We start from the raw sequence: 12,409 nt of genomic DNA on the forward strand, positions 1-12,409 counted from the left end.
CAAATAAAGCAAATTACACACAGTAATCAGTCATACTCATATAATATAATAACATAATATACTTTAATTACTTCACAAAGCCGGACTAACCTTTGACTTTCCCCCACTGCGTTATCTTTCACATCTTTCTGCCGTATGAGGGTAAAATAAGACGCTTCATACATCGACAGATAGCTAATGACTGTGATCGAGGACTCCTGTGACCTGCAGCGACAGGGACTCATCTACTCCCCGTCTACCCCCTTTCACAGTTATTTGTTCAATGAGGACAATAAAGCATAAACTGAGGGAGCATTTATTCATTTCTAATCCATATCGCCCGCTGCCTCTCCTCCAGCTCCTTTTATAAACGTTTCTCCTCGTGTGGAAAGCATGAAAAAGACGATGATTGTTGCAGGCAGCAGCAGCATCCTCCCTATAGCAGGGAGCGGCTCGGTGCTGCAGACACCGTGGCATTGTTACAGCATCGATTTCCTCTGAAGTGGGCTACAGATCCCACTATTGATCTGGAAGTAATTCTACTGATCGTATACATCCTTCTGAGGTGATAGATGTAGGTTTTCATGGCCCATGGAGATGTGACAGTTTTTAAATCAAAGGCTTTTCTCATTTAGCCTCATGTGTGAGTCCTGCAGCAGACTGTCGTCGGCCACTGCTCCCTGAGCAATGATCTCACTCCTCCCTCCTGATCTGCATATTTTGACAGCTTCAATTTCACAACCGTATGGTATTTATCTAGATTACTGACCTTCCCCTCCCGCCTCTCCCTCCTCCGTCCTCCTGACCTGTCAATAACTGTTTAGGTGTTGTTAAGCTGACCTTTTATTTGGTCTTTAATATGGAGATTGGACAGCAGGCAGCTCATGCTCGGCCGCTCTAAGACCGCTTTGCTTAGCGCCAACGGTAATGAGAGGGAGAGAGGATGAAGGTGCTGGCCGCCAGACAAACTCACAACCCATCGCAGCGCTTACTTAAAGGTGTCGCCTCTTTGTGCATTTAAAAATAAAGATGTCAACACGTAGAAATCGCAGCCTTAACAACTCCCTGATCTGGCACAATAACGGCGGGACGGTATTTATATGTTCCCCATGTGTGCGCTTTGTGCTGCGAGATAGGCTTCACCTTGGGACACATTTTGGTTTGTCTGAGCTGTTCACCGGTTCCAGCGACCTCCCATTCCCCAGGGGGGTTTTGATTAGCCACAGCCCATTGTGTTTCAAGGGGAAACACCCTGTCATTGTGCTGTAAAGTATGTGGCTGTGCACTCGAGTGAGCAGTTTATCAAACCGCCTCGTTTCTGCCTGGTTGGACTCCACGTGTGAGGGGTTAGAGGTTATGGAAATGAAGAGGCCAAGCTGTGCATCTCTGACCTGCCTGACCGGAGCAGGCCGAAGCCACAAAATAGATTTATTGTCTGTTTTGAAAGGATGAAAAAAGGATTTTGCTGCTATATTCTAAAATTTACCTTTTGCCCCAACAGTGGAGAGACGTGGTGTGTGTTTGACTGGTATGTCTGATTCTACCACAGTGGACCATTCAGTGGAATATAATATGGTCTACCCTGTCACAATACAGTCTGATCTGATCACGCCATCAAAAAGAAGGCCCTGCTTTTACATTAAGGTATTTCACTCGCTAGTTACTTTTGCAGAGATCGGAGTCGACGCTAAAGGTCTCCCATCCTCACAAATCAACAGAAAGACGTATTCTCGTAGCAGACATCTTGACTTGTCCCAGCAGGGAAACACAGGTGCTGCTAATGACATGAACAATGGCTCCGCTCTGTTCGGGCGTCCCAGTTAACCACGGCAGCGTGACCGGGAGCCGGCGTGCACGTCATGAGCGCCCTGACACCGAGGCAGCTAGAAGGAATTTAGTCATCAGTAGAAACAGGGTTCTTCACGTGTCTTTTCGTAAAATACAGCTGAAACAGGTGCGACAGCAAACTTCCAGAGTAGAAACAGGAAGCTGGGGGACGCTGCTTAATTCACAGCTTCTCATTGTGCACTAATGTTTCACCTCGTTTACACAAACCCACATAAATACGTCATTAAGAGCTGCTATGAGCTGCCAGACCTACAGGGGGCAGTGTAACGAGAAGCATACAGCCATGCCAGCCAATCAGAATACTAAACCAGATGTGCTGAAATATCACCGTTTTTACTACGTGTAAACGGGGCTTAAGAGTCAAAGTGGACTAAGACATGAGAACAACACATTTATTCGACCTGCACCAGGTGTACAGCAGGTTGAACAGGCCTTCAAATCTACTACATGAAACAATCTGAGGATGGGAGTTGACTGAGGCCACGTTTATTCACAAAAACAGATCTACGGTTTCAAAAATAACATCGTTTACACCAGATTGTTTTTAAAAAATCTTCACATGAGCTGCTGTGAGCTGCCAGACCTGTAGGGGGCAGTGTAACGAGAAGCATACAGCCATGCTAGCCAATCAGAATCCTGGAAAAAAACTCAACAATGAAAACTTCAACGATGACGGGTCATTTGTTTGGACCGACAGAGACGTGGCGCTGCTACTTAATGTGACGTTAGAGGACAGAACAAGTGCAATTCTTAAAAACATTGACTGTAAACATGTCAGTCCATATATTAGCGTAGCCAAACTGTAAACATGGTCGCACACATGTGACGCTGATGACACACCATTAGCCAAACTGTAAACATGGTCGCACACATGTGACGCTGATGACACACCATCCTATGGAGGGTATCAATGATGACCTTCTGGCCAGTTGTCAAGTCTTCACTCGTCCCCATATTGAACTGAACTCAGACAAATTGAACCAAACTGAAGTGATGTAGTGACACCTGGGAAACCTGAGCAGGTGCTGTGAGTCTAGTAGATGATTAGTGTGTGACGCTCAGTTTAAAACATTCATGTCCTGCAAAATCTGGGCTGATTTCTTCACAGTATTCTAATTTTTTGAATTCCTGTTTTTGTGGGTTTTATGAGCTGGAAGCCCAAATTATGTAAAAATAAACAAATAAATACTTGAGATTGTTCAAACTGTGGGCCCTGAATCTATAATCTATGAAAGTTTAACTTTTTGAATGGAATTATGGAAATAAACAAACGTTTCCACGATATTCTAATTTTCTGGAACGGGTCTGTCGTCGGTGCTGCACCCCAACACCATGTCTGCAGCACAGAAACAGACTCTTCTAAAAGTTAGAGAGACAGAAGAACAAAAAGTATCAGAAGAAACATCTCTTAAAGGTGACAGTCCAGAGAAAACATGACAAGTCAATCAATTCGTGGATGTGAGCGGGCCATACATCACGTCACAAACAAAACAAAGCTGTCCTGAAGTTGGCAGGAAAAAGGTACAAAAGTACAACTATGACCATCTGTCAGAGCTGACAGCGCAGAGATAACGTGACGGTTCTTCGTTAATGCCAGAAGGTCTGACTGAGTTTAAGGTGTGGGTTCAGTGCAGAGGAGCAACTCTCTGAAGTCTCCTCCTCTGGGAGCAGAGAGGATGTTTCCTGGAGCCCAGAACTTCAGTGATGCTGCGGCGCCGTGATTGGCCCGTACATGATGTCGGGTCGGCAGTAATCCATGAGCTGTGAACGTACTGCAGTCTTGTGTTGAGATATGCAAATCTTTAAAGCTCTTTTTGTTTGTCCGGCGTGCACCAGACCACCGGGACATTTCAACCCATAAACAATACTGCGGCTGATAAAGGACTTAATGGGGTTTCTTCTCCCCCTAAGTGGACGTGTAGAGCAGGTGTCTGATGAGTAGGAACACTGTGCACAGCAGCCACAGTGGAAACCAGCCTGCAGGTTGGTTTGGCAGCATGGAGACGGTGTTGTGTGGTTTTCTAGCTTCAGACTGAACCTCTCACAGGCTGTTTAGATGTGATCACAGGTGGCACAGGACTAATGGCAGTAAGAGACGGGTCATTTATAAGGAATTCATCGTTTATAGGCCTCTTTCTTACTCAGATGTTTTAAACTGAGCTCCTGCAGAGCATAACTAACAGGTCAGGCTGCATGATAACAGTGTAAGGCATTTAAAGTTAATCTGGTATCCATCTAGATTCATATTGTTGACTGTACAAGCTGTACAGCTGCTTTGTGCAAGAAGTCCAATCCGACAACATTTTCCCCTGCTGACAGAATAAGCCACCTCATTTTACAGGATGATCTGTGTGGGTTTTCCACTCCTGCAGCAGCTCCCTCTGAGAGATGGCTTCAGATTGTGAGATGGGGACGGAGATGCAATTTCCACAAACTTGTTTTTGGTGAACGTGACTTGCCGGAGTCGCAGCCGCGCTGATGAAAAGTGAGTGACGGCGCCGCATTACGCAAACAGTGTTTTAAAAAACATTTTGATTGGTTCTATGCAAATATGCTCTCCGTCTGCGGTGATGGATTGCCAAGGACACGCCTCCAGGATTAGATGCACCGCACTCATCTAAAACCAAAATATTACATGTAAATTTCTCCCTTTTGGTTATTGCATTATTTTTTCTCCAAAGAAAAAACAAGACATCACATTCGCAGAGCAGACACACATTACTGGAGCAAAATATGGGCATTTTGATTTCGGCTGAACTCAGAGGTGATATTAAATCTTTTGAAATTACTTCCTTGCGGACGACGAGGGAGGAACACAGCCTTGACAGCATCACAAGAGAAAACACTGGCTAGTTATTAATGAGAATATGCAGAGTGTGTGTAGAAACACCCCCAAGGTGGGGCAGTAAATCAGAGACGCTATTCAGACCCCTGACACGGCCTCTCCTCCTGGCCGACGCTCAGCTCAGACGACGACATGGCCGGGACATGATGGAAGGAGGAGACAAGCCCACAGCGGGAGCCTCAGTCGGTATTCAAGCAGAAATATGAGCCCAACTATCAGCGGCGTGCAGACGGCTCGTCTTTGCCCACCCTCAGCCAACCTTTAATCACGCTGGCATTCAGTCCATCACGTGGCAGACGTTCCTGCATCAGTCAACGCACCGGAAAGAGCATCACCGACCCGCTGAGCTGCATGTGGTGCATCAGACTGACTGTACAGGCACCACTTACACTGATTTATACTGACTGGAAACACTGTGCTAACACCGGGCCGTCCGCTGGGCGTGTAAAAGACTTTATATAGGAATGATAAAAAGATGGTGACAGTCTTTACGGTGTTGATGGAGCTGAGATGTTTAATGTGCAAAATGATTCCGTCATAATCGCAAACAGTCAAACCCTGAAGAATTCCACCATCTCTTGGATACACAGTAATTATTACCAGCTGGCACGGCATTAACCAGTGTTCCAGCGCCTATTACTTCCTCTCATGCATTTAAATTGATGCAACATAATGTGAGAAGAATATGAAACACTGCTTAATGGAATTTCACAGCCGTGCCGACAGTGAATAAATTAACGAAGCTAAACGATGTGAATCCTTTTGGGTTTCTAACCTTTGGCACGAGACCGATGCCAGAAGGGAAAAAAAAAAACAGAAAAGACCTCCGCCTGGTTGCATAAGACAACAGGATTGAGTTTGGTTGAGATACGAGGGAGACTGCTCATCCCTGACCTCAGTGCTCGCAGGTCCCGCCTGGCGTTATCGGGCACGTGGAGCTCGTCCAAACCTCAGAACGCTGACGCGACACTCCCACCGCCGTGTGCGTCCCCGCCGTTAGCCATCATTAGCAGCCTCTGACACAGATAGCAGTGATGAATTGAAAATAAATCTCCTTTGTGATGAAGCCAGATATCAAATCAGGAAATTAAACAAAGAAAAAAGACAAACTGATGAATGCACAAACACGAGCGTAAACACGTCCGCTGTTTGACGGCTGGAATACTTTGGGGGGGAATCTGACTGAACTCACAGATTTCTCCTGGAGGACACATTTAGGTTGAAACCACACACAGTATATATACTGCAGGTTGAGCTGCCACGTCTCTATCACACAACCCCAAAAACGCAGCAGAGAAAATGTCATTCCTCCAACATTTTTATTTTGCCTGCAGCCGAAAACTTACTGTCTATTAATCTGTGTTTATAATCATCCGTGACACAGCGAATCAATACTCCTGCTGCTCGCATAACACAGACCTGAAAGGCTGCTCCAAGGCTGCTGTGATCCATAGCCTCTGGATGCTGCTCTGCCATTAAGAGCACAACAGCAGCAGCCTGCCCCGAGGAAACATGGGCAAAAAAAAGCCCCTTCAGGGACACATCCATTACATCAATGAGGAGAAATTGCTGGAGGAAGATGAGTGTCCAGGGTTAGCGGCGTTATGGCTGCTGCTGGCCGGCTCACAACTCCGCAGGTTTGTTGTATTTCTCCCTCTTTAATGACGTCTGTGTGCAAAACGAAGCTTTGAGCAGCAGCATCCAGAGAGGCGCTCGTGAACTTCAGGAAGTCCTCGTCAGTAAAGTTTTCTTTGTGAATCTGCCACATTATAGATTTTTTTCTGCTCTCCTATGGGGTAGATATGGCTTTAATATCTCATCGTGTTTTAGGCCATTAATGCCGCACATCGCTGAATAACACAGTTTTATGGCAGTTGTGGATTTTCTCATCGATGTGATAAAGTTTAATGATGTGTTAGTTATTTAATTCACTGTATCTGATAAAGCAGAGCTTCTCGTTTGGTTGTTTTATTCACGAGGGACGGGAGGAAAATTACTTCTGTCCAGAGTGGTGTACGAATTAGTCACCATCCACGTTTAAAACTATTAAAGAGCAATCCGTCGTGTGATGAGAGAAAAAACATTTTACAGTCACACATCCTCCTGAAGCTGGAAGAACATCTGGAAAATCTTTTTGAATCCTTTCTAATTAACATTGATTTTGCAGAAAATTCCCTCCGTTATACCAGATATACGATACATGTACAATGACAGATGCTTTTATTGATAATAATACGTCACTGCAGTTAAATTAGTGCTGAAGTTCTGTCAGTACTCGTCTTGCATGTCAACCGAGACAATGAAGCCACAAGATGCAGGACGCTCGTGAATGAGCCTCCTTTTGAATCACAGCGTCGCACCTGCTCAGAACAACACCAGCGTCCTCAGCGCCGTGATTAAACTGAGCTATGTTGTTATGTCGAAACCAAAACAGCTGAAGGGCTCCGGAGAGCGGAAACTACCTCCGTCAATTATTCATGACAATACCATCAGGAAAACAAGGTTATGGGAAGAAGCCTAACCTTGGGTTGATATAGTTATGCATCATCCCACACTGACTGATACGATGATCCACGCCGGCTGATGAATAAGCACAGTGGGACTGACCTGCCAAGCTGCAATAGCAAGAGACTAGAGCTTAACGATAAGCAATCAGTGTACAGTGATATAAAAAATCACATCATCCTTCATGCTGGCTACCTGATATAGACGGAGACACGGGACAGATGTAGGACAGTCCATCAAGCATTTGTAATCATTATCATTGGGGCTCGACCGGTGAAAAATGTGGAATCCATTATGGCCCAGATAATAAATGTGTCCCGGCTGGATTAGCTTCTGTCAGGAGAACTTCTCAGAGAGCAGCACACGGAGCTCAAGGTCCGGCTGCTTCACAACAGATTCAGAGCTTCGGTTGAGATCGAGCAGCTTAACCCAATAAACGAAATGAATTCTCATCTAAACGAGGAGACAAAGCTGCTCTGATGTGTCACAAATGCTGCAGCATCCTCACAAATACAATTATATATATTTATATATGTGCACGAACACATGGAGCCCCGTGACTCCCCCTTTACAATCACATCCACACGTGAGGTCGTGCACGCCGGCCGGCCGGTTCTGTAGGTCACAGCTGGCCGTTGCGGGGCATCATCTGCCCTCCCACAGCCCAGGAGGCTTTGCCGGACTAGGAAAGCTAGATGAGGTTGGATTTAAAGTGAAGATTAAGCAGGAAAATCTGCCTGGAAGAAATCCAGGACTGACACAACTAAAAAAAAATCAAAATTCCCCAGCTCCTTGTGCCAGAGCCTCTCCTGCCTTTGGTGGAAAAGCTGTGATGTTGGCGGCCAGCAGGCCTGGCCGGGCTCACGGACGTTTGGAGAATATCAGACGTTTTGCTGACCTCTATTCCCAGTAGGCCCGGGCATTGATTAACACTTTTTTCACACATGCCAGCGCTGCCACGCCCATCCCAGCTGCCACTGCAGGATCCAAGAGGGACTCTCTCTGGACAGCAGGACTTGGACCGAGGACAGACCGGCCTTCAGCTGCTTTGCTCTTTGTAGTCCAGAAATAAACAGCAAAACATTTTGAGCCAGCCAATCTTTTTACACACCGAAATTCTGAATAAATGAGTGAATTAGCAGTTTGTTTGTAAAGAAGATTTAACAAGGAAAGAGGAATAACAACTCCAAATGTGGTGGTAATGAAAGATTGAAGAGCTCCGGAGGGAGAGCCGAGCAGCTTCTCGGGGGAAACCATGGAGCTGAATTATACAACACAGGACCGCTGGAGCCGGTGGCAGGCGCTACACATGGAGAGAAGAGCTCCTGTGTCAGGGCTGCTCCGGCATAATGGCTGTGGTAGGATGTGATGAAGTGCTGACCAGGAGAGAAGCTGGGTGAAAGTGTGAATAATAGAACTGAGATGTTCGCTGGGCCTCAACAAGCCAGCTCCTGATGGAAGGCTGGGAATCACCCACTCAGGAAGCTGCACCGTCAGCTCCACCGGCCGACATCGCGTCTTCAAACGGAATTGAATATGACCAGCAATGTACAACAACTCAGCGTAGCAAAGCTCAGCTCAAACCGAGCATCTACACCTCTGCTGGAGCAGCAGCAGCAGCAGCCGAGCTCCGACGGCAGCAGCGTGTTACTGATTGTAGGCGACGCCGTTGTGCTGTGACGTCTTGCTCTTGTTCTAAACACGGCTCGCCGGCTGCAGTTGCCACGACTGTCTATTATTGTTGCTAATTGCAGGAGAAAACTAGAGAGAACACAAAGCCATGCTGTGCTGCTGGCATCAAGCATAATATTAAAAAAAAAGCCACAAGTGCTCTTGTGCCATCTTGGAAGCGACAACAAAGTCTCGAGCTATTTTTCAAAATTTGTTCTCTTGCTGTAATGATGCTCAAACTGGCGAACGCACAATGAATCTGGGAATCTGACAGATGTGAAAAACATGTATTCATGATGAAGACTCTCTCCGGCTGGTGACGCATTCTTTAGTTTCCTTGTGAAGTAAGACATTTACCAATAAAACTGGTAAATAAAAGAAATATATAAAATGACTATAACGTCCCAACTTGTGCTTTTATATCAGCAGAAGTTATGAATATATGAGCTGAATGAAGTTACACTTTGTTTTCTGTGAGGGGAAACTTCATTTGTTAATGAGTATAAAGGACAAGGAAACTATTAAATGCACATACGTTTGTGCAAAACATCCCCATAACTATGAAAAAACTAAACAAAGTAGTCCCGTTAAATCCAAACAGATTCTGTGGTGGCACTAAAGACATCTCACACAGTCGTCATGAGCAACAACCCGTCTGCTGTTAAATACCGTAATGTCTGGACTACAAGCACCTATTTTTTCCACACACAGCTTAAACAATGATGCAACTAATTTATGGATTTCTATGAATTCACCTCAAGACCAAAGTGAGGCTGAGAGCGACGACGACAGAGAGACTGAGGAAGTGATGAAGTGATTCTGAGGCTGTTCAGCTCCTGAAGACACTGAAGAAGACGACTTTAGTGGTTTTAGTGCAGGAGGAAGATGAAGATAGCCATCAGTGACTTTTCCTGGTAGCTGCTGGAGTTTTATTTCCTTAACCAGCCGTGTTACAGGAAGTGTTCAGAAAAAAGCCTCTACGGTACGTATCTGTGGATGTTACCGCTACGCATTTAATTAAAGGTTAAAACATCTTCCTGTATAAATATCTCATGTTCCAACGTGGACACCTGCAGCTTATAGACCAGTGCAGCCTGGATATGTACACACCTGGTTTTATTTGTAAAGTTAGTGGGTGGGGCTTATTTTCAGGTGCACTCATAGTCTGGAATTTACGGTAGCTTGACTGTAAGTTGTCAGAATTCATCTGAACTGAACTCTGAGAACAAAAACACTGATCTGATATGTTCAGTGAGATAAAGAATCAGCTCAGACAAGGAGAATATGTGTTGATCCTAATTACATTCAGATATTTTACATCTGTGTTGTCACACATTCGATCTCTAACTGGTAAAGGCACCGGGACATTTACAGTACATTACATCCATCAACACTTTGTCCTTCTGACTGTCCATATCGCACGTTCACTGTGTTTCCTTCTTGTAAACAGACAACATCTTTTGCTCGTCTCTTCCTGGACTCGTCTTCAGTTGCTCTTGCTGGGATTTTCTTCCATCTTTTCCCCGTTCAAAGGGGTTATAAGGGTCTAGGAAGCGAGGCTGCTGTTTTCCGTACAGATCCTGAAGCACCTCTGGGTTAGACAAATAAAACTGACTTCATTTGACTTGAGATAAATGTACGTTTCTTCAACTCTGTCTCACAGCGATAATCAGCGATTTCCATGTAAGTCATGGGGGACAGAATCCAAGCTGCATTAGTAGAAATAAGTCCTATAAAATTAGAGCCTTTATAATATACAGCTCTCTATGTGTGGTTCCTCGGACAGCTTGTTCCTCAAACCGGAGAACCCATGCACTGTACAGGCTGCAACTCTGGGATGTGTGGAGCTTGATGACAGCAGTTCTGTGGGTTCTGGCCCGTATCACCTCCAGTGGAAGCACATTTAAAAAGAATATTTTAATGGTTTGAACAGAACTTTATAAATATTTATGTAACTGTTGTTTTAAGGCAGACATGACAAACTGTGAAAATACTCTAAGAACTAAAGAAGATGAATGCAGGAGCTGCTCACGTTATTAGACTAATAAAGTCTGATGGAGAGGGGACGCGTGAGGTGAGAAACACCAACAGAGAAGTGGCTCTGCTGTCCTTGGAGGATGAAGCGTATTACACAACGCTACATCTTTCTGCTGATGAATTGCCCGTTGAGGTGGTGAGTTTTACTGTAATGGTGGAAAAAAAAAATACAAAATTCAGCAAATGAAAAATGACCCGGTAAGCTTTCCACAGCGTGACTTCTACTCACAGCTATTGTTACGATAGATGCTAAAGTCTTTAAGGTCATTGCCGTCCTCTTGCAGTACCTCACAGTTCAATAGGATCCTGAATCAGCTTTTCGTTCAGCAGCCTGCACCGCTCAGAATGACTAATGCCTCGGCCGCTCTCTAGCAGGGAGTTGACCACTTACTCCTCTCCTCCCGCATCAAAGAGCAGCGACGAGATGAGCTCCCAGCATCCGCACTTAGAACATAACCGTCCTCTCCTCCCTGTCAGCGCCGCCGTCCACAAGACACTGTAATTAGTTGGATGACGGTGGAAGTGCTAATTAGCATCTCAGCTAAGTCTTAAAACAAACCGCGGCGCTCCGTGAACGTCGTGCACGCACCACAAAGCAGCTCCGTGCACTTCACACGTCTTCCAATTACCGAAGGCTTCCATACCTGCAGCCAGCGAGTCAGCTTTGGGTAATTTTATAATGATGACCTCTGGTCAGAGCTGCAGAGTTTGTTAGAAGGAATAATGTCCTCGTTCTCCTCACCTGCATCTCTCACTGTACATCAGACTAAATAATTACTCTAACTTTAGAGCAGCAGACGCATCCCGTTTATAACGGTGACGGCGACTATTGTTCGAGACAAAGTGCGAAACAGTCACACTTTGTCACCGCGAGGATTATTTTAAGGCACTTTGGAGCTTCGTGCTGCTGAACCTGAACCTCCTTCCTGTTAACAATGTGTTCTTTTATTTAAATGTTAATTAATTAATGAGTAATAAACAGCTTCCCACCACCAACGGCGGCGCTGAGCTACAGAGAGACGGTGCAGTCGGTGAGTAATTATGAGAGTTTTACTTACACTTGAGCAGATTTGGTTCTGTTTTTTGTGTTTCTGACCCGTGTCGTCTCACAAAACGCTGCTGAGTGGATTTTCACAAAGTGTTGCTGAGAAGTTCACCTGCCCTCCTGCATGTTTATATTCTCACCTTTACCGCTGGAGTCATTTACCCTGAATACCTTTAAATTGCTGAACCCGCTCACAGTGGAGCCATCCTCCCACTTCAGACAGCACGGCTCAGTAACCCCACATACATCCCAGATAATCTGTTTGCTTCTTCATGAATACTCAGAGCTCGGTAAACCTGTACAGTCGGAGGCCGTGAACATTGTTGAGAAGGTCGGCGGTTACAATAACACGACATACATCATCAGAACGTGTTAAAGGTGAAATCAGAGATATGAGAAGCAAATGACAGCATCTGAGAACGTCTGCTAAACATATCACTGATGCTGTGTCACGTTAGGTGGGTTGATAAAAACCTTTC

General features: G+C 45.3%; 1 protein-coding gene across 1 annotated transcript in view; it reads right to left on the bottom strand.

Annotated features, from left to right (window-relative positions):
* LOC103362969 (kazrin-like) overlaps positions 1 to 12,409 on the bottom strand; it is a 65,292-nt gene that overhangs the window by 28,015 nt on the left and 24,868 nt on the right. The gene's annotated exons all lie outside the window — the stretch shown is intronic.

This window comes from Stegastes partitus, unplaced genomic scaffold (assembly GCF_000690725.1).
Source record: "Stegastes partitus isolate 25-593 unplaced genomic scaffold, Stegastes_partitus-1.0.2 Scaffold14, whole genome shotgun sequence".
NCBI lineage: Eukaryota > Metazoa > Chordata > Actinopteri > Pomacentridae > Stegastes > Stegastes partitus.